The sequence below is a fragment of the Peromyscus maniculatus genome, chromosome 16 (genome assembly GCF_049852395.1).
Source record: "Peromyscus maniculatus bairdii isolate BWxNUB_F1_BW_parent chromosome 16, HU_Pman_BW_mat_3.1, whole genome shotgun sequence".
Classification (NCBI taxonomy): domain Eukaryota; kingdom Metazoa; phylum Chordata; class Mammalia; order Rodentia; family Cricetidae; genus Peromyscus; species Peromyscus maniculatus.
In genome coordinates this window covers 67,807,193-67,826,872 of record NC_134867.1, presented here as the reverse complement: position 1 = coordinate 67,826,872, position 19,680 = coordinate 67,807,193, and the positions used below count along the sequence as shown (strand labels likewise).

Sequence of the window (19,680 nt, the reverse complement as noted above, 5' to 3'; positions counted from 1 at the left end):
TTTTGGAGATCTTCCCTCTGTCAGATGTGGGGTGGGTAAAGATCTTTTCCCATTCTGTGATATAGAAATATGGAATAAATATTTTACATTGTTATAGATTTTAGTTTATTGATACAAATTTAAAGTTAATTTTGTTATACTGATATATATATGTATGTATGTGTATATATATATATATATATATAATTTATTATTAGGCCTACTACTAATAATAAATTTATTATATACATATAAAATTTACTCTTGTTTAAGATATTGTGTTTGTGCAGCTCATTTAAATTGTAATGGATAATTAAGAAATACAGATTAATAATTAGTCATTTATAATAGTCAAACTTGTTATCATATTAAGTTTTTTAGGTATACATAGATACAATTCAGTTAGGTAGGTAATCTTTAAACACTTTAAATTACACTCAGACCCAAGTAAACACACAGAGTCTTATATTAATTAAAACTGCTCGGCCATTAGCTTAGGCCTACTACTGACTAGCTCTTACTTTTAAACTCAGCCCATTTCTGTTAATCTATATGTTCCCACATGTTCCATGGCTTTACCTGTGTGCCATTACATGCTGTTCCCTGGATGATGGGCTGGCATCTCCTGACTCAGCCTTCCTCTTCCCAGAATTCTCCTCTCTGCTTATCCCACCCATACTATACTTCTTGAATGGCTACTGGCCAATCAGTGTTTTATTTATCAACCAATCAGAGCAACCCACATCCACATCATACAGAACAACATTCCCATCATTTCCCCCTTTCTTTCTATTTAAAAAGAAGGTTTTAACTTCAACATAGTAAAATTATATATATCAAAACAGTTATCGCCGGGCGTTGGTGGCGCACGCCTTTAATCCCAGCACTTGGGAGGCAGAGGCAGGCGGATCTCTGTGAGTTCGAGGCCAGCCTGGGCTACCAAGTGAGCTCCAGGAAAGGCGCAAAGCTACACAGAGAAACCCTGTCTCAAAAAACCAAAAAAAAAAAAAAAAAAAAAAAAAAAAAAAAAAAAAAAAAAAAAAAAAAACAGTTATCAAGCAAGAATTACAGTTATAATATCTAGTCTATTTTTGTTTGGCAAAATTAAAGAAAATATCCTATCTATCCTCTATTTGTGAGTCTAAGGTTTCATATCTATCTTATCTCTTATCATAACCAAGGATACTACATCAAAGACCTCAGAAGGATATCATATCTAAGTAAACAGGAAGAGCTTGTAAGCAACTTCCAAAAATCTAGAATGAGAGAGACAGCTGGCTTCCTGGACAGTCACCCAAAGTTCTTCTGCAACGTTGGGGTATCCATTCTTTAGCCCACAGGCTAAAGACTCTTACTTGCTTTTTTTGTGTGTGTGTCTGGCAGTTTCCTCCGCGAGGCAGAAACCTGAAGGATCATTTTGCCTTGCAAAGTTCAGTGGTCACCTTCCTAATGGGTCCTGCATGTCCAGTTGATACAGCATTTTGTCAAGCAGTCCAGGCAAGAACAGTTTCTTGCCCAAATGGCTATTTTTGCCAAGAAGAAGATAAACTTTATATGGAGTGTCTTCATTGCCCATCCTCCTCTCTGAAGTAAATTGGTGCTGCCAGGAGCAGACGTGTCTCACTGTCCAGAAAATCTAAGTTTTTAAAACACTTTAAATGCCATATTCTGTAGGTCTTTGAAGTGTTTGAAGATTACCTACCTAACTGAATTATATCTATGTATGTCTAGAAAACTTAATATGACTATAAGTTTGACTATCATAGAAGACTAATTATTAATCTGTATTTCTTAATTATCCATTTCAATTTAAATGAGCTGCACAAACATACCTTAAACAAGAGTAGAAATATATATATATATATATATATATATATATATATATATATTATAACAAAATTAACTTTAAATTTGTATCAATAAACTAAAATCTATAGCAATGTAAAATATTTATCCTATATTTATATATCATATCTCCCTTTCAATTATGTCGACTGTCATTTTGTCTTATTTACTGTGTCCTTTGCCTTACAAAAGTGTCTCAGTTTCAGGAGGTCCCATTTATTAATTGTTACTCTCAGTGTCTGTGCCACTGGTGTTATATTTAGGAGGTGGTTTCCTGTGCCAATGCATCCTAGGCTACTTCCTGATTGGTAGAACCAACATAATAAAATGGCAATCTTACCAAAAACAATCTACAGATTCAATGCAATCACCATTAAAATCCCAACACAATTCTTCACAGACCTCAAGAGAGCAAAAGAACAATACTCAATTTCATATGGAAAAACAGAAAACCTAGGATATCTAAAACAATCCTATACAATAAAGCATCTTCTGGAGGCATCACCATCCCTGATTTCAAGCTCTACTATAGAGCTATAGTAATAAAAATAGCTTGGTGTTGGCATAAAACTGACATGTAGACCAATGTAATTGAATTGAAGACCCTGCCATTAATCCACACACCTATGGACACCAGATCTTTGACAGAGAAGCCAAAACTGTACAATGGAAAATAGAAAGCATTTTCAACAAATGGTGCTGGCATAACTGGATGTCAACACGTAGAAGATTGCAAATAGATCCATATCTATCACCATACACAAAACTCAAATCCAAGTGGATCAAAGACCTCAATATAAATCCAGCTACACTGAACCTGATAGAGGAGAAAGTTGGAATCACTTTAAAATTGACTATTGGATTTATGCCACCCTGTTATTAGTTTGGACATGGTCATTTACTGGCAGATATTCTTTTCACACTGGCCACTGTGCCTTTCAGTAAATAGTGGATGTCTCAGATTTCTGATATATATGTATAAGTATTTATACATATACACACATACATACATGTATACATGTATTTATAAAACATATACACACATTTATATGTATATATAACACATGTATATATACATATATAACACACATATATGTCATTTCCAGTCCCTCTTCTGCCCCATTGCCATTTTTCTTTTGGCATAATATTGAGTTAAACTCATGCAACATAAAAGAATGCAACACATCTTTGCATCATTAAACAGATGTGCTACAGCAAAAACAAATGTAACACATCTTAAAATAATATTCTACAATACCCAACCTCATCAACTTTATTTCCTTTTATAAACAAAAACTATATATAACCCACAGAGACCAATTTTGTTACCTCAAAGCACGTGAATGTCCACTGTAACATGGGCAACTTATGAGGAGCCCCATCATAGATTACTTGTAGCTTTTAAACTAGGAGTGAGGCCCTGTGAGGCCCCAGTCACATCTGTATTGAAATGCTGACTAGATTAATCTCCTTTAGGTCTTGTGTCTGCAACCATATCTCTTAAAAGTTTATGAGTGCAACATCCCTATCATGTTCAGAAAAGACTATTTCACAGCAGTTTTTCTTGACCTTTGGCTTTCATAATCTTTCTATCCCTTCCCTGGTGTTTTCTGAGTTGTGGTGAGAGGGGTATGATATCGTTTTACCATTTGGGCACAGCTACTTATTCTCTACACTGATCATTTGTGCTTCTCTGCAATAACCTATGTTCATTGCAAAAATAAGCTTCTTTAATGAAGGTTGGGAACTGGATTAATCTATGTCTATAAATATAAGTATTTAGGAGGTAGTTTAATCCCATGTTAATTTGTGCAAATAGTAGTAGTAGGTCTTCCTTTGGTTCTATGATATTTCTAGCCACAGGTTCTTGAATAGATTTATAGTAAAGGTTACAAATTCCTTCCTTTTGATATGGCCTTAAATATAATCTGGCAGGTGTTGGTTACCCTTCAATTTGTGTCACTCTTGTGCCAATAGGCATATATTGCTGGATGAGTTTATTGTAGTTCACAGGGTTTGCAGCTGGAAAGACTGTTAGTACCTTTTCTCTTTTGGGATCCTGTCTAGTACTTTGTAACACCATGAAAATAGAGCTACTAGGGACCAGAGTTCTAGTTCAGTATCAGCTTGATTTCTCCATGTCTTGTGACTGGTGCACGTTGTCTTAAGCAAAACAGTCTTACTCTGAAATTCTGTGGACAAGTGTAATGGCAACAACCTGTATTGTTTGCGGAGGTGGGGTGGTGGTTCTCTTGGACTCCTTTGATTAACAACGCAGAGGCAGATATCCCACACCTGTGGCTGGACTTTTGATTTAATAGTCTATGGCTTCTGGAATGAGCATTAGCACCCTGTATGGGGTAATTCCAATATATATATATATATATATATATATATATATATATATATATATGAAACAATATATGAAAATTTATACAATAATATGTTTTGTATGGCTTTTCAAACATATTTAATCACTTATCTGCCCTTCTGCCCCTTTTCTTTGCCATCATATCATCTTCCCTTAACTATTCCCCATCCCCTGATTATTCTTTTTCCCTTCATATCACCTGTATACTGTTATCCCACTTCCTTAAGCTCTTTTTCCTCTCTCTCCACAATGACATCTTTCAATGTCCTGTCTGGTACATAAACTTTGAGTTACACACAAAAATCTAAAGTTTTGAAGCTAGGATCGGCACATAAGAGAAAATATACAGCATTTGTTTTTCTGGGTTGGTTTTCCTGCATAAGTATAATTTTTTGTAGGCCTATCCACTTACCTGCAAATTCTGTAGTTTTATTTTCTTTACAGTGGAATAAAATTCCATTGTGTATTGTTTTCAAGGGCTCCTGGGTAGGTGGAGTTCTTCAGGCTAACACACAAGGGCTCTACTGTGGGTACCTTTGCCTCTAGGTTTGCATGTGGGTCACCATATTTGGATCTTGCTTCCAAGAACCGAAATGAACACTCTTCCTCTGAGTATTCTAAGATCCTGAGCCTCACTGTCAATTTGATGATTTGTTCTTTTAAATTCCTTGTGACATGCCATTCATATTCACATGTTGTTTAGTCAGAACAGAGAACACCTCCTGTGTATCTTATTTGATAAACATAGTGTATATAATAATCTGTTGGATTTCTAAAGCATTTTATAGTTTGTGAGCTGTGTTTGCACACATGCACCTAGGAAACTCATCACCTATTTGTCAAACTGCCATATTTCTATCTGTAATCACTAAAGGAGCTAACCCCACAGACAGTGTGACTTGCTCCAAACTTAATATCGATAAAGTAGCAGAAATCTATCTAAAATCAGGGGCTCCTGATTCCCCACCTAGCACTAATCCATATGGAGTTGTGAGCCTCATCCTTAATAACAGATTTATACTTGCCACATGCCATTTAAATGCATTTGTCATAAGGTTTGTCTAGTGCTCAGTAAAACCATGTAACAGCAGAGAGATTAAACTTGCTAATGTGATTTCACATTTCATTATCTGGTATTTTTCATTGAAAAGCAAGTCTCTAAACCATTTTTAATCTTGGTATTCAGTTTAATTTTTGGAAGTGATTTTTCAGGTTGGTGTTCTGCAAACAACTTTGTGCCCTTATGCATACACACACTAAATCTCTAACTTCGAATATTTTATGTGTCTCCTTACTTTTGCACATACTGTATTTTAAATTTTGCATCAAATAAGATTTTCTTCCAGTTTTCAAAGTCTTAATAATGGGCACCTCATATGTCACTGTTTGTAGCCCCCCCCCCATTTTTGTTTGTCAAAGCATTTGTACTGTCTGGTTTTGTCAACTTGACATAAAGTAGAGTCATCAGAGGACAGAGCTTCAGCTGAAGAAACACCTCCTTGAGATCCAGCTGTAAGGCATTTCCTCATTTAGTGATCAATGGTGGAGGGCACAGCCCATGGTGGGTGGTGCCATCTCTGGGCTGTTGGTTCTGGGTTCTACAAGAAATGGGCTGACAACACCCATTGACAGCACCCCTTCATGACCTCTGCATCAGCTCCTGCCTCCAGGATCCTGCCCTGTTTGAGTTTCTGTCCTGACTTCTTTCAGTGATGAACAGCAATGCTCAAATGTAAGCCAAATAACTCATTTCCTCCTCAACTTGTTTTTTGGTCATGGTGTCTTTTTTTTTTTTTTCAGAAATAGAAACCCTAACTAAGACAGTGTTTATTTTATTAGTATCATGTGGTAATTAATTAGTGCCTTATTTTAAGAATATTAATACAGATTCAGAAGGGATTTGGTGCTTAGAATTTGCAGAACCAAAGCTAGATTATTTCAGTGTGATTTGATGACCCAGAACCTTTCAAATGTGTTTACTTCAAAGGTGTAAGTTTTATTATTTACTAGCACAGCATGGGCCATTAGTAGGTTCTTTAAAAATGCTATTTCTTTTTTTTGAGATTATAACACAATTATATCATTTCACCCTTCCTTTTCTCCATCATAACCTCCCATATGCCCCTCCTTGTGGTGGTATTGTGTTTCCCAAAATATTGTGCACTCTAATAAACTTATCTGGGGTCAGAGACAGAACAGCCACAATATTAAACATAAAGGATAGGCAGTGGTAGCACACACCTATAATCCTAGCATTCCAGAGGCAGAAATCCATCTCTTTAAGGATACAGCCAAGCATGGCGACTCATGTCTTTAATCTCAGAAAGCAAGCTTTTAATCCTAGGGAGTGATGGCAGAAAGCAGAAAGGTATATAAGGCATGAGGACCTAGAGCTTTTAGCTGGGTAAGCTTCAGGCTTTCGAGCAACACATTTCAGCTGAGAGTCATTGGGATGAGGACACAGAAGCTTCCAGTCTGAGGAAACAAGACCAGCTGAGAAGTTGGCCAGGTGAGGTTAGCTGTGGCTTGTTCTGTCTCTCTGACCTTCCCGTGTTCACCCCAATATCTGGCTCAGGTTTGATTTTATTAATAAAGACTCTTTAAGATTCATGCTACACCTCCTTATTTTCCTTCAAATTTATGGACTTATTTTTCATTAATTGTTGTTTATATACATACATATATATATATACATATGTATATATATATATGCATATATTATGAAAGCCATTATTTGTAGAAAAGCCAAGCATCATTGCACTACCTTCCTAACATGATTCTTTATATCTCTTAAGGACATATTGTGAATTACTGATATAAAACTAATATAGAACTCAATGATCTTTGAAAGTCACGCTACCTGGATCTGGAATATGAGAAGGTACTTGGTCCAAGAGCTGGCACAGACAATATGTTAGTAGCATTATTTGGAATTTTGTTTACACTTATTTGTGAGGAAAACATTGGACATCAACAACAAAAGGGAACCTGGTTGCTACATGCTGCACACATTCCTAGATGGTATGAGTTTATGGTAATATTAATAGAGGAAAGACAGAGATGGATGATTTTTTTGAGGAAAATTTGCTATTCATTTTCTTGATCTTCTGTAGCTTAAATGCTCAGTTATACTTTAATTTAGTCACCAGAATGCCATTTTGCTTCCTCTCTTACCTCTTTCTGAAAATGAAGTTAGAGCTGATATACTTGCATAGGCACTTTATGTTGTCAGAACTAGAATGGTCTTACAGGCTGAATCTGAGAAGCAAACAAGTGTCCCTTTTTATACTAATTTCACTTTTGGAAAATGGAGCAAATTTTATCATTTTTCCTTGTAATTTGTGTATATGTGGGATCTATGGAAATGTAAGTCCATCTTGTGTGGCTCCATGATGAAATGCTTGAGGATCTCTGTTGGTAACAGACTTTTCAGGTGCCCAAGTGTCTCATAAACAACTTCACGGTGTCTTCATGTAATCTCTGTACATCAATTAATTTAAATCAACTCTAGATTAGTGTGATGTCCTAGTTAGTACAATACCAAGTAAATGCTGTGTAAATAGTTGTTATACCAAATTGTTTAGGAAATAACAAAATAAAAATGTCTATACATGCTTTATATAGACATAATTTTGGGAGGTAGTATTTTCTATTTGTGGCTGGGTAAGCTGATGGATATGGAACTAAGATATGGAAGGCTGACTGTAGAAAATTCAGTTTGTGTTCACTTTTCCCAGTTACTTACTGATGATTCATTTTATCGTTTATGAAATACTCCAAATTGCTTAAATCTTACTAACATTTTTTCCGCAGTGGAGCCTAAACACTTTTTTATTTTACTCTTGTATTTAGGAAGACAAGTGAGTGCCACATTTCTCTCATATGGAAAAGCTAAAAACACTGGCCTAGAAGTAGAACAGTTAACAGTAGTGCTGTGTATGATTGATTGATAAATAAAACACTGATTGGCCAGTAGCCAGGCAGGAAGTATAGGTGGGAGCAGCAGAGAGGAGAACAGGAGAGAGAACAGGAAGGCAGAGAGGAGGAGACGCCAGCCTGCCATCCAGGGAGCATCTTGTAAATGCAGCATGTAAAGCCACAGAACACATGGTGACATATAGATTAACAAAAATGGGCTGAGTATAAGAGTAAGAGCTAGACAATGGTAGGCCTGAGCTAATGGCTGAGTAGTTTAAATAATATAAGCATTTGTATGTTTATTTTATAAGTGGGCTACAGGACTGTTAGGGCTTGGCGGGACCTGGAGAGGAAAAACTCTAGCTATACAGTAGAGTTATAGAAGGGTCAGAGAGGAAGAGAAGCTGGAGGTGACTGATAATGGTTTAATAACACATGGAAATACTATACTGAACTTATTGCACACAAATGATATCTTTTCTTTTCTTTTTTTTTTAAAGCAGGTGTTATTATTGGAAAGCATAGCTAGGCATAAATGATAGCAAACTTGAGTACGTTTTGAAATCTCAAACAAGGGATGTTTTGTATGTTATTTTTAATATAATGTTTGCTGCATTACTCTGTCAGTCTTCCAGTATTCCAGAAAAAGGACACCTGTTGCATTCATTTTTGTATTACCAATATTTAATGCATTCACTTCTACATTAAAGGAAACATTAATTCAAATCAGTTGTGTATTCTCTATTTGTTACATTACACTTTGATGGAAGAACAAAGCTAACTGCAGTGCTAATTGCTATTAGGAACCATATTCTCCCTGCTTGTTGTGTGACAAGACTTTTCCTAGGAAGACACACAGGAGAATACTCACCCAAGACAGGAAGCCAACAACAGACCAAAGTATAAACACCACCAAAGTCCAGTACCGTGAACCAATGGGTTTTATTGAGGCTACCTAGAGGAATATGGGTGAAAGGTTACTTACAAAATCAGAAATGACTCAAAGACAGCTGTGTCACCAAAACCTGTTCCAACATGGGTGACAGTGCACCAAAGCTGGGAACCCAGGGCATACTGTGCAGCCTGTATTCAGCTCAACAGGTTGGAAAGTGTCCTTTCCAGATGGCTCAGCTGGTCTAAACCTCTAATTTCCTTCATCTTATGGAGTTAGTTCTATTAATTTTCCATTTTACATATAAGAAAACCGAGACAAAGCAAAACTAAGAGAATTAACCAAAGTACAGTTTTTGATTAATATGTCAGATGGTCAAATCCACTCAGTAATGTGCTAGATCCAACACACTTGGATTTTATAGACACATATGATACTCTCCATTCATATTTGACTTCTTTCTGTAGATGACTCAGTTTAATCAAAGTGCTTGAGTTTCCCTGGGATATCCATCTCCCTTTTAGTTACCTATTTACCAAGGAGATGGATGCAATTTAATTTTCTCTCCACTATAAGGGGGAATTAGTGGTCAGTGTTAGTGGGTCAGGTGCTCCTTCTGAGGGTGTGATCTGAGATCACTTGTCTGTACTGATCTGGTGGGGTAACTTGCTCAAGAGAAGGAAACCTTCTGTTGTTGATGAGATAAGCTGTGTGTCTAGAACTGACATTATTGGGAATAAATATATTACTTCATCTGTCTAGCTACTCTATGTATCCTTCAGATAGCTTCTTGATTCAACAGCTGACAAAATAAAGTAAAATAAAATAAAATAAAAGTAGAGGATTCAAGGTAGAATCATGAAATGATTTGGAATATTGGATGTTATATCAGGTTGATCTGACCACCATCACTTTTAATTCACTACTGGCTAAATATAAGATTGAGATGAAACTTGTATTTTTTAATCTCATTTGTATTTTGTGATTCATAACTTATAAACTTAACATTCAAGGTTTCACTGGTAAGGACCACCTTTATAAGACCATAACCTTGAGAGAAAGCACTAATAAAAATAAGTGGGCATTCGTGTCTGATGAAAGACAAAGTAAATGGAGAGAGGTGCTGGTGGTAACAGGAGGGATAAAAGACTTTGTGTGTTGTGGGATATTTGTACACTGTGAAGATGTATTGCTGTGATTGGTGTAATAAAATGCTGAATGGCTAGTAGCTAGGCAGGAGAGATAGGCAGGACTTTCAGGCAAAGAAAGAACTCTTGCAGGAAGAAAGGCAGAGTCTTGAGCCAGATGCTGAGAAAGACACAAAACAAGTTGGACATATAGTACAGAGAAAAGGTATCCGAACCATGTGACAGAAGATAGATTAATGAAAACAGGTTAATTTGAGTTATAAGAACTAGTTGGGAAGAAGCCTAAGCCAAGGCCAAGCTTTTATAATTAGTAATAAGTCTCTGTGTTATTTGGGGGCTGGGGATCTAAAGATAGTCCAACAAGAAAGCTTGATACATTTATGTGGTTCTTAAGAACAATTTAGACATAGAGACCCAATTTGGATACTTTCAGCAATGAACTGGGAGATGAGAAAGAGAGCAAACAGATGTGAAGGAGAAAAATGAAAAAAAAAAGTGAAGGCATATGCAAGTATTTAGAGATTTGTTTGCCTTGTCTTTTTTAAAGATCAAAAATAAGTCTGAACTATGACAATAACAAGCAGCAACCTCAGAAAAATTAGGACAGGAAGAAAGCAGAACTGAATTTGACTCATCAATGTAGACTGAATTTTGAGCCAGGAGTGGGCCCTCTCCCTGTGGACCAGGAGGCAGCGGATTCAAGTGACTGACACAGAGATACAGATCCATGGATACACCTGCATAAACCATTAGTTTGTCAGACTTTCCTCCAGCGACGCTCACAAAGTGCAATCATAATGGCAGAGATGGAATTTGCATCAGTGCTCAAAGAACATGTACTAAATATTAATCTTTATTACTTAAATGCATTCAATAAACTCCTGATTGCTTACTATTCAGGCCTCAAAAATGGCTGTTTTCTGGAGGTTTTTACTCTCTGTAAATAAGACAGTCTTACATACTGGTCCTCAGGTGAGCCAAATGAGGAAGGGTAGCAGAAAGAGAGGCATTGGCTCCTTTTCTCCCTGAAAATACCTTCCCAGCAGCATCTACTGTTGACAGCTATCAACTTAGAGGATTCCCAAAGCAAGAATCCCATTCTTTACTCATGGATGGCCTATTCAGTCTAATGTGAAGACATGACAGTACTGAGTACTCTTCAGTTATGCACGTTTTCTTATTAGAATGGGGAACAGTTCACAGCTGATGGGTCTGTTTAGTGGAGATTTCTTCTGGGGAATTTTGTTAGGATTCTGTTTTCAGATCCTCTGATGAACCTGATGAAGCTGTGGAGACATGATGCTGAGTCTGGGTTTATGTGAGGTTATGTCTTCTTACCTCAGTTGGAACAGTGGTGACAGGTTAATTTTTATCATTTAGGAACACTAAGAGCAAATTGTTAGAGTCACCTCTAAATATTCTGGTCACAAAATTCATTGGTGGCTTAGTTTTCTCTTTCCTTGATGTATTTGATCTTCTAGGAAAAAGACTATATCTGTACAGTTTAAGAGCAACAGAAAGTCAGTGCCGACTTAATTTCATCTGCCTCCCAGAAGAGTTACCTGGTAATAGTGAAGGACTCCTTGGAAGCTTTTCTGTCACTTGGTTTTTCTTCCTGGTGCTCCACTTACTAGCATATCCCTAGCCACTGCACTTCAGCCGGCCTGTATGTATAGTTGCCATATGCACTCTTACCTGGTTAGCTTGCTCTGTCTACACCGTGTTTTGTTAAGAAGCAGTTACTGACAAACACTGATGATCTATCTACTCTTTTTTTTTTTTTTTTTTTTTTTTTTTGGTTTTTTCGAGACAGGGTTTCTCTGTGTAGCTTTGCGCCTTTCCTGGAGCTCACTTGGTAGCCCAGGCTGGCCTCGAACTCACAAAGATCCGCCTGCCTCTGCCTCCCGAGTGCTGGGATTAAAGGCGTGCGCCACCACGCCCGGCTGATCTATCTACTCTTAATACTGGATCTCTTTCTTAATCTGAAAGTCAATGGTTTTTTAGCCAATTTTCTTCTTTTTGCCTCTTACTGGTTTTTGTGTCTTTAACCCCCAACCCAAGTGGCCAGGGACCCAAAGGCAGGGAAGGAGCCTGATTTGCATGTGTCTTTTGATCATACTGTTCATGACAATTCTCCACAAATAAGCGTGTTAGCATCTTGGCCCCTTTCACAATCTCTTATAAAATGATTGGGCCACAATGGGATCTCAAGATTTTAACTTTTGTCTCTGTCTGTCTTTGATGATTGAACATATATATATATATATATATATATATATATATATATATATATATATATAGGCAATATTGAGCCATTTAAATCTAGAACATACCAGAACATGGTTTTATTTACTCATCAATTCCTTTCTTTCTGCTTACAGTGAGAGAAAATAATACTTTAGGACAAAAAAGCTTTTGCTACAGCAGTGTTATTTCCTTGGATCACAAACTCCTGTGATAGTTTTGGACCAGTCATCTCACTCAAGGTTGCTCAGATGTCAAGTGCTATATTAGCAGTGCATAGTTACTTTAGAAAACAGTATATTTTCTTTTGCATATGATTGTCCTTCTTTCATTAGCCACTCCCATATTTTTTATGTCAAGAAACCCATACACATTCATTAGTTTATAATCTTTTTCCAGAGGAAGCCTTATCAAACAGTTAAATTTTTCTGGGCTTCAGTTCAATTTGCACTATCAGCCACAGACATACTACTCTCCAGTCAAGAAACAGGAACCCCCTCACCTCCGAAGATGTAGATGTTCTTTTCTTTCCAGTAATCTTCAACAGTGAAGCTTCAGAGGATACTGTATGAACCAACACTCTTAGTATTAAAGAAATCCGCACTGTGCAGATTCAACCTGCGGCTGGTACCTTGGTTTGGCCAGAGAATAAAAAGCACAAAAGTACCAGTTTTACTTGTTTGAGCCAAGACAGTGCTACATGAAACTCCATCTTCTCGGCTGTGCTGTGAGTCTGTGACTGTGATCAGCTAGGGCACCCATTTGTCTTCTTTTAATGGCCTGATGTCCCAGGAATTACATTTCTTTTCTGCCATCAATCACTTTTTCAGAGTATCTCTGGAGATCAATGACCAAAATTCAACTTTATTCTTCCTTCTCTCTAGTGAGAAGACACCTTCAAGTGGCTGCATTTTCAGGAGCCAGTGAGTAATGTGGCTATACACCCTTTCTAGCCATTTTTGTAAACATAGTATTTATTTTACCACATAGTAACATACTTAGGTTTTAAAACTTACTTCTCTTCTTTCTTTGCTTAACAATATGAGTTTTTATACCTTCTGATACTAGGTCACTCCTTGCTTATTGACCACTTCTTCTAAGAAAAAGTTTTTGTAATTGAGAGAGAGAGAGAGAGAGAGAGAGAGAGAGAGAGAGAGAGAGAGAGAGAGAGAGAGAGGAGATCCACAGCACATATGTGGAAGGCAGAGGACAACTTTACAGAGTTGGGTTTTTTCCTTTTACCGTGTGAGACTCAAGGATTAAACTCAGTTCATCAGATTTGGTGGCAAATGCCTTTACTCATTGACCCATCCAACCATCCCTAAACATTTCTAATTCTGGCTGATTGGTCATATTGCCTGAATTGCAAAGTGACTCAAAGAGTTAAGAAATCTGTAACTGCCCTTCAAGTCTCACAACGTCTGTCTCTTTGAATGTTGTATTAGAAGATTCTTAAAATGGGAACCACTTACTGCTCACATGCTACTCAAATAAATAATTTGCATAACTTAGCTACTGTAGTTTTATTTCTATTTATTTATTTCTATTTATTCTTCTTTAAAAATGGTGAAGTAACTTATTTTCTTCTATTAACATTACCAAATTAAAAGTATTTTATTTTTAGTTATTGCAAATATTAACTTTTTAAACTGTGTAAATGAATGTAAACCTTATACTTTCTAGAATGTTTGTCGCTTTAATATTATTTTACAGTTCACCACCACAGGAAGTTTGGCACTTACAGGCTCTCCACAGCCAGGAATAATATTTGAACAGAATTTACTCTGCCTTCTTTTGTTTGTGTTTATGTAAATCTTTTTTATTTTGAGGTAGGGTTTCTCTGTGTATATTCCTTGGATTCTGTTGTCCAATATTCAAGGGGCTAGCAAAGCAACCCTTCCCTGACTGCATATTTGGACTGGGAGCTCAAAAGCATTGGAACCATAAGATCAATATTGACAGTCATTGATAAACACAGCTCTACTTTCTATTAGATGTTTTTGTTGGTTCAGAGAAGATATTTTTTCAACATGATCTGCTCTATTAGGAGATAATAGTTTTTCCATTTCTGGATTTTCCTATATATAGAAGACAGGCTTTCTCCAGGATACTCAACCTGCTCATTCATCTCTGTGTGATGGCAGATGCCTAGAGCATCTACAAAACATGTTATTGCCCTGAGACCTCCTTGTTCTCTTTCTTAATTACTTATAAAATATGTAATAGATGAATAAAAGGATAAACATTTGGCTATAATTAAATATGTTTGTTTTTCTGTGTAGTTTTGGTGCCTGTCCTAGATCTCTCTCTGTAGACCAGGCTGGCCTTAAACTCACAGAGATCTGCCTGGCTCTGCCTCCTGAGTGCCAGGATTAAAGTTGTGCACCACTGCCACTACCATCCAGCTTGTGTTTATGGAAATCTTTAGATCAGGCCTCTAGCACACAGAAAACTAGAAGTTGCAAAACTGATACAAAGCTAGGTGAGTCCCAGGATGCTTCTGGTTTATTTTAAGTTGATTCCATTATATATTTATTTTTATTAATTTTTCATACAATGTATTTTGATCATGTTTTTCTTTTCCAGACCTACCCTACTTTATCCATCCAACTTTGTATTCTCTCTTTCTCTCTCCTCTCTCTCTCTTTCTCTTTCAAAAAAACCAAAACTCTTCAAAACCACAAAACCAAATCAAAGCAAATAACAAAAGACCAGTAAGACAAAAAAAATTGCCTGAACATGATTTCACTAGCACTGAGTAGTTAGCTAGGATTCCAGTACTAGGCATGGTAACCCTCTGGTTGAGCAGGTCTTAAGTCTAATGAGAACTGTCAGTTACTTCCAAGATATGTGTGTCACCCATGGGGTTATCATGCCATGCTGGTTGTTGATGTGGTTCATAGGCGTCATAGCTGTTGTTTGCCTCCCTTCATTGGAAACTTGCATGAAATCTAGTCCTCAGGGAGGGAGCATTCAGATCAGTTCTAGATCAGGTTTTCCTGGGCCCTGTTTCTGAAGTACATGTGTCTTCAGCAATAGGGACCTAACCTTTCACCTCCAGGGAATAACCAAGTGCAACAGTAATAGGCTGAATGTTTTGGGAGTCTTTTAGATAACCTATCCAAAAACTCAAAAGAGTGCTTCTTATGTCTGGTACAGGGGTCTTTGTTAGGTGGTCTTTGGATCTTGGAGGGAGCACTGTTAGCTCAGATGAGAAAATTTCATTAAAATTATGTATGTATATTTATATACTAAATTATGTGTTGTGCTAGTGAAATCATTCTTATTGAAGGAGAATCTACAACCAGTAATTACTAAACCAGTATAACCCCTAACAACAATCTGTCCTTATGCCCACAGATAAGTTTAGTCCTCACCCCTCATAAAGGAAACTTTTCTTTGCAACAGATAGAGACCACTACAGAAAAAAAACACGGTCAAAACTCAGAGCTATTGAGCCCAACCCAAGTGGATACATCAACAGAATATGCCTTCACATAAGGCTCAGGAAACATTGCAGAAGAGGAAGTAGAAAGACTGCGAGAACCAGAGGATCAGGGAGTCCACAGTGAGATTGTGTCTCCTAGTAATGTCAAAAAATACACCCAGAAAGTCTCATCAACCTGATTGCCCAAACATCAAGGAGCCAGACAAGGATGACTTAAGGGAAGAGCACACCAATTGGTAGTTTAGTGTCAAATGGACAGCTCTCAAAACATGTACAAAAGCGATACATGGCATCAACAGATTATATCTAGGAATATAGATGTATATACAAACACATTTATACATGTAATAACAATTTGCAAAAAAAGAGGTTATAAATTTGAAGGAGGGGGGAAACTTCTTATATGGGAAGGTTTGGAGCAAGGAGAGGGAAGGACAAATGTCGCAATTAAATTATAATTTCAAAAATAAAAAAGTAACAATAGAAATAAAATGTACATTAGATTTTGAGAACCAAACAAATGAATTATAAAATATATCATTAAAAATGCCCAAATAAAACACAGCAAAGCAGAAAGAGCCACCCCCACAAAAAAATAAAAACATGGAGTTCATTTTGTGTTGGCCTATTAGTTCTGAAGATGTGCTTGCTATGAGATGTGGTTGATGAACACAGTTTACTCCATTGTAGGAAACTGATTTTTCCTTTGCCCGTGCGTATCAATTGCAAATAGCTCTTGGCACTCTTTGCATAGGAGTGAGATCATGTGTCCACTTTCTTCTCTTAGTGCTGGGACTCTGCTGGCTTGAACCTGTGTGGGTCTTGTGATTCCCTCAGACTTGAGCAGTAAAGTACTGTGATCCTTACAATGTAAGGAACAGTCCTGGACATTGATGCTCACACAAGGGAGCTCCATGCACAACACCGGTGGATGACTTCCTTACAGAGGTAACTCAAAAGGCCTTACTACTGACTTTACAGATGGATGAAACCTCAGTAAAATGTATATTCCAGTTCCATTTTCTCTCTGCTAATGTATATGAACACATACACAGTAGAATAAGTTATATATGTACCAGATATTGCAACTAAAATATGTCATAAAATAATAGACCAAGCAATGGAGAAAGCATGTTTTACTTATTGTTGGAAACTGTACTGGCTGGTTTTGTGTTAACTTGACACAAACTAGAATCATCAGAGAAGAAGGAACTTCAGTTGAGGAAACGCCTCCATGAGATCCAGCTGTAAGGCATTTTCTCTATAAGTGATCATTGGGGGAGGGCACAGCCCATGGAGGGTGGTAACACCCCTGGGCTGGTGGCGCTGAGTTCTATAAGAAAGAGGCTGAGCAAGCCACAGTAGCAAGCCAATAAGCAGCACCCTCCATGGCCTCTGCATCAGCTCCTGCCTCCAGGTTCCTGCCCTGTTTGAGTTCCTGTCCTGACTTCCTTTGGTGATAACAGCAATGTAGAAGTATAAGCTGAATAAACCCTTTCCCTCCCATTTTGGTCATGGTGTTTAGTTGTAGCAATAGAGACCCTAAGACAGAAAAGCTTCCTTAAAGATATAAAGCTCTAAATACGGACAAGGAAGCACTGCTCAACTTAATGACATATGAATTAAAGTGTTCATGTGACAAAACTGGCTCAAGCAGATTTAAAGAACTAATAACATCAATGAGGATTATTTGTTAAGTCACAGTATAAAAAGGTTTGATTTTGATACCAATACCACCAGAAAAAAAGTTGGTGAGATCAAAACTGGTCACTCTCTAGGAAAATATAAAAGCAAGCTGGAGGTCAGAAGAAAAATTCTATTTTATATTGTAAACCTGTATAATGTATTTCTTATTCAAAAATCAAATTGCGACCACAATGTTTACAAAATCCTAGAGAGTTCCTTCAAAAATAACATATTCTGAGAAAATATTTATCCATTCTTACAGACACTAGAAGGTTTCTAATGCTACTGCACTCATTTAACAATAGGATTTAAGGCTAAAATTACACACTGCACTAAAGACAAGGATGATTTAACAAAGTGATTTGGGGATGAGGATATGGCTCCATCACTAGATTGGGGACATGAATTTCATCTCCAGCATCCTTGTAAAATCTAGGGTGGTGGCACACACCTGTAATCCTAGTGTTGGGGAAACAGAGATAGGAGGATCCTTGGGGGATTCTGTCAAGCCAGTCTAGTCAATTCAGGAGCTCCAAGTTCAATGAGAGACCTTTTCTCAAAAAAAAAAAAAAAAAAAAAAGATAGAGAGATTGAAGAAGACATCAGACCTCCTACACACATGCAAAGATACACAGATGCAGACACAAACATACACACACAGAGACACACATACAGGTACACACAAACATGCAATTACAATAAAAACCTAGACAAAGTGATATAAAACAGCCTTTGGAAGTGCGTTATATGCTCCAGTGGTTCTGGAAGCTATATGAGTGAAGTAGTTGGAATTCACAAAGGAATTCCTTCCCTCCTTTCTTTGCATGCAACAGACTAATGTTGGACATTTTATAAATGTGTAAATAATTGTTACATGTGGATTAGGATTATAGCATGTTGTCAATTCCCTGGATTATAAAGGCTGTAGTGTACACTTCTTCAAGTTTTCCAAGGTCTTCTAGGATTTGTTAAAGAGCCTTGGAGAAATGACAAAATACATGTGTGTTTTGAAACATTTATCCAAAGGAAAGAATAGGAACAAGTATAGGCTGGGTACATTTAGCAATGCTTAGGAGGCAAGGAACATTACCATACATAGGGAACCTACAGTTAACTTAGAAATTATGCAATGTTAAATGAGACCAAAGGCTAGTAGAAAGTGAAGCTGATAAGTTAAGTGACGGAAACTTTTAAAAGGCACAGCATTGCATTCCAGCAGCTTGGACACACTATTCTGACAAGAAGGAGTAACTGAATTTTTGAATTAGGTGAGTAACATACATTTCAGGTAAATAATTGAGTGTTATTGACATGGACTTGGCAGTCTAGAGGAAAGACATAGTTGGATTGATTAGGAAATTTTGTTTTCCTGGGTAGACAAAAGATGATGAATTCTTGCAGTAAGGTAAAACCAGAAATTTCATTGTATGTAAGGGTGCCTGGCTGTTTACTCAGGGCATGAATTTAGTTTAGCTAAATCTTGGGGATTAGAAGCAATCAAATATATCTCAGACATGCTGGCTTCATTATCTCTCTTCTTCCTTTTAAGTACAGTCTAAGTTAAACACTTCTGCAAGAGTGTAGGTTTCTATAGTCTCTTCCTGCCTTTGCTGGTGCTTGCCTGTGCTATTTCTCAAATGTATTTTCTGTTAGTGTCTGATATAAAATATAATATTTTATACCATACTATAATATTTTTATAGTATCTAAAACTCTCCTTAATAGCTGTAGTTGAAAACTAACGTAGGGAGCTGGGTCAAACTGATGATGTGCTCAGACTAAGTGTAGAGATTAAGCAGCATAGTACATTCATTCATAGCACACCCCTCCTGGGCCCCACCCTGTTGACTGGACTCTGGTGTGACTCCCCTGCCTCTAGTCACCATCTTGAATGACATACAGAAGTAAATTTTCTTCCAAGGCAAGAAATAGGTATTTCTAACTCAAATCAAAAGGTATATTTTAAGCCATATTTTTTATTTCTCCCTTAAAACTCTGGTTGGCTTTGTGTCTATTCCCCTTCCCCTGCTGCCCCTATAAAGTCCTCATTTTAACAAGAACCTGTGACACTTGTGTTTTAGCTTGATTTCAGGTGCAGGCAACTTTCCTACAATAAATAGAACTTCAAAACGAGTTTAATCGTACATAA

At 37.1% G+C, this 19,680-nt stretch overlaps 1 long non-coding RNA gene across 1 annotated transcript in view; it reads left to right on the top strand.

The window, feature by feature from the left end:
- Nucleotides 1-19,680, top strand: part of LOC143268938 (uncharacterized) — a 174,215-nt gene that overhangs the window by 37,092 nt on the left and 117,443 nt on the right. The gene's annotated exons all lie outside the window — the stretch shown is intronic.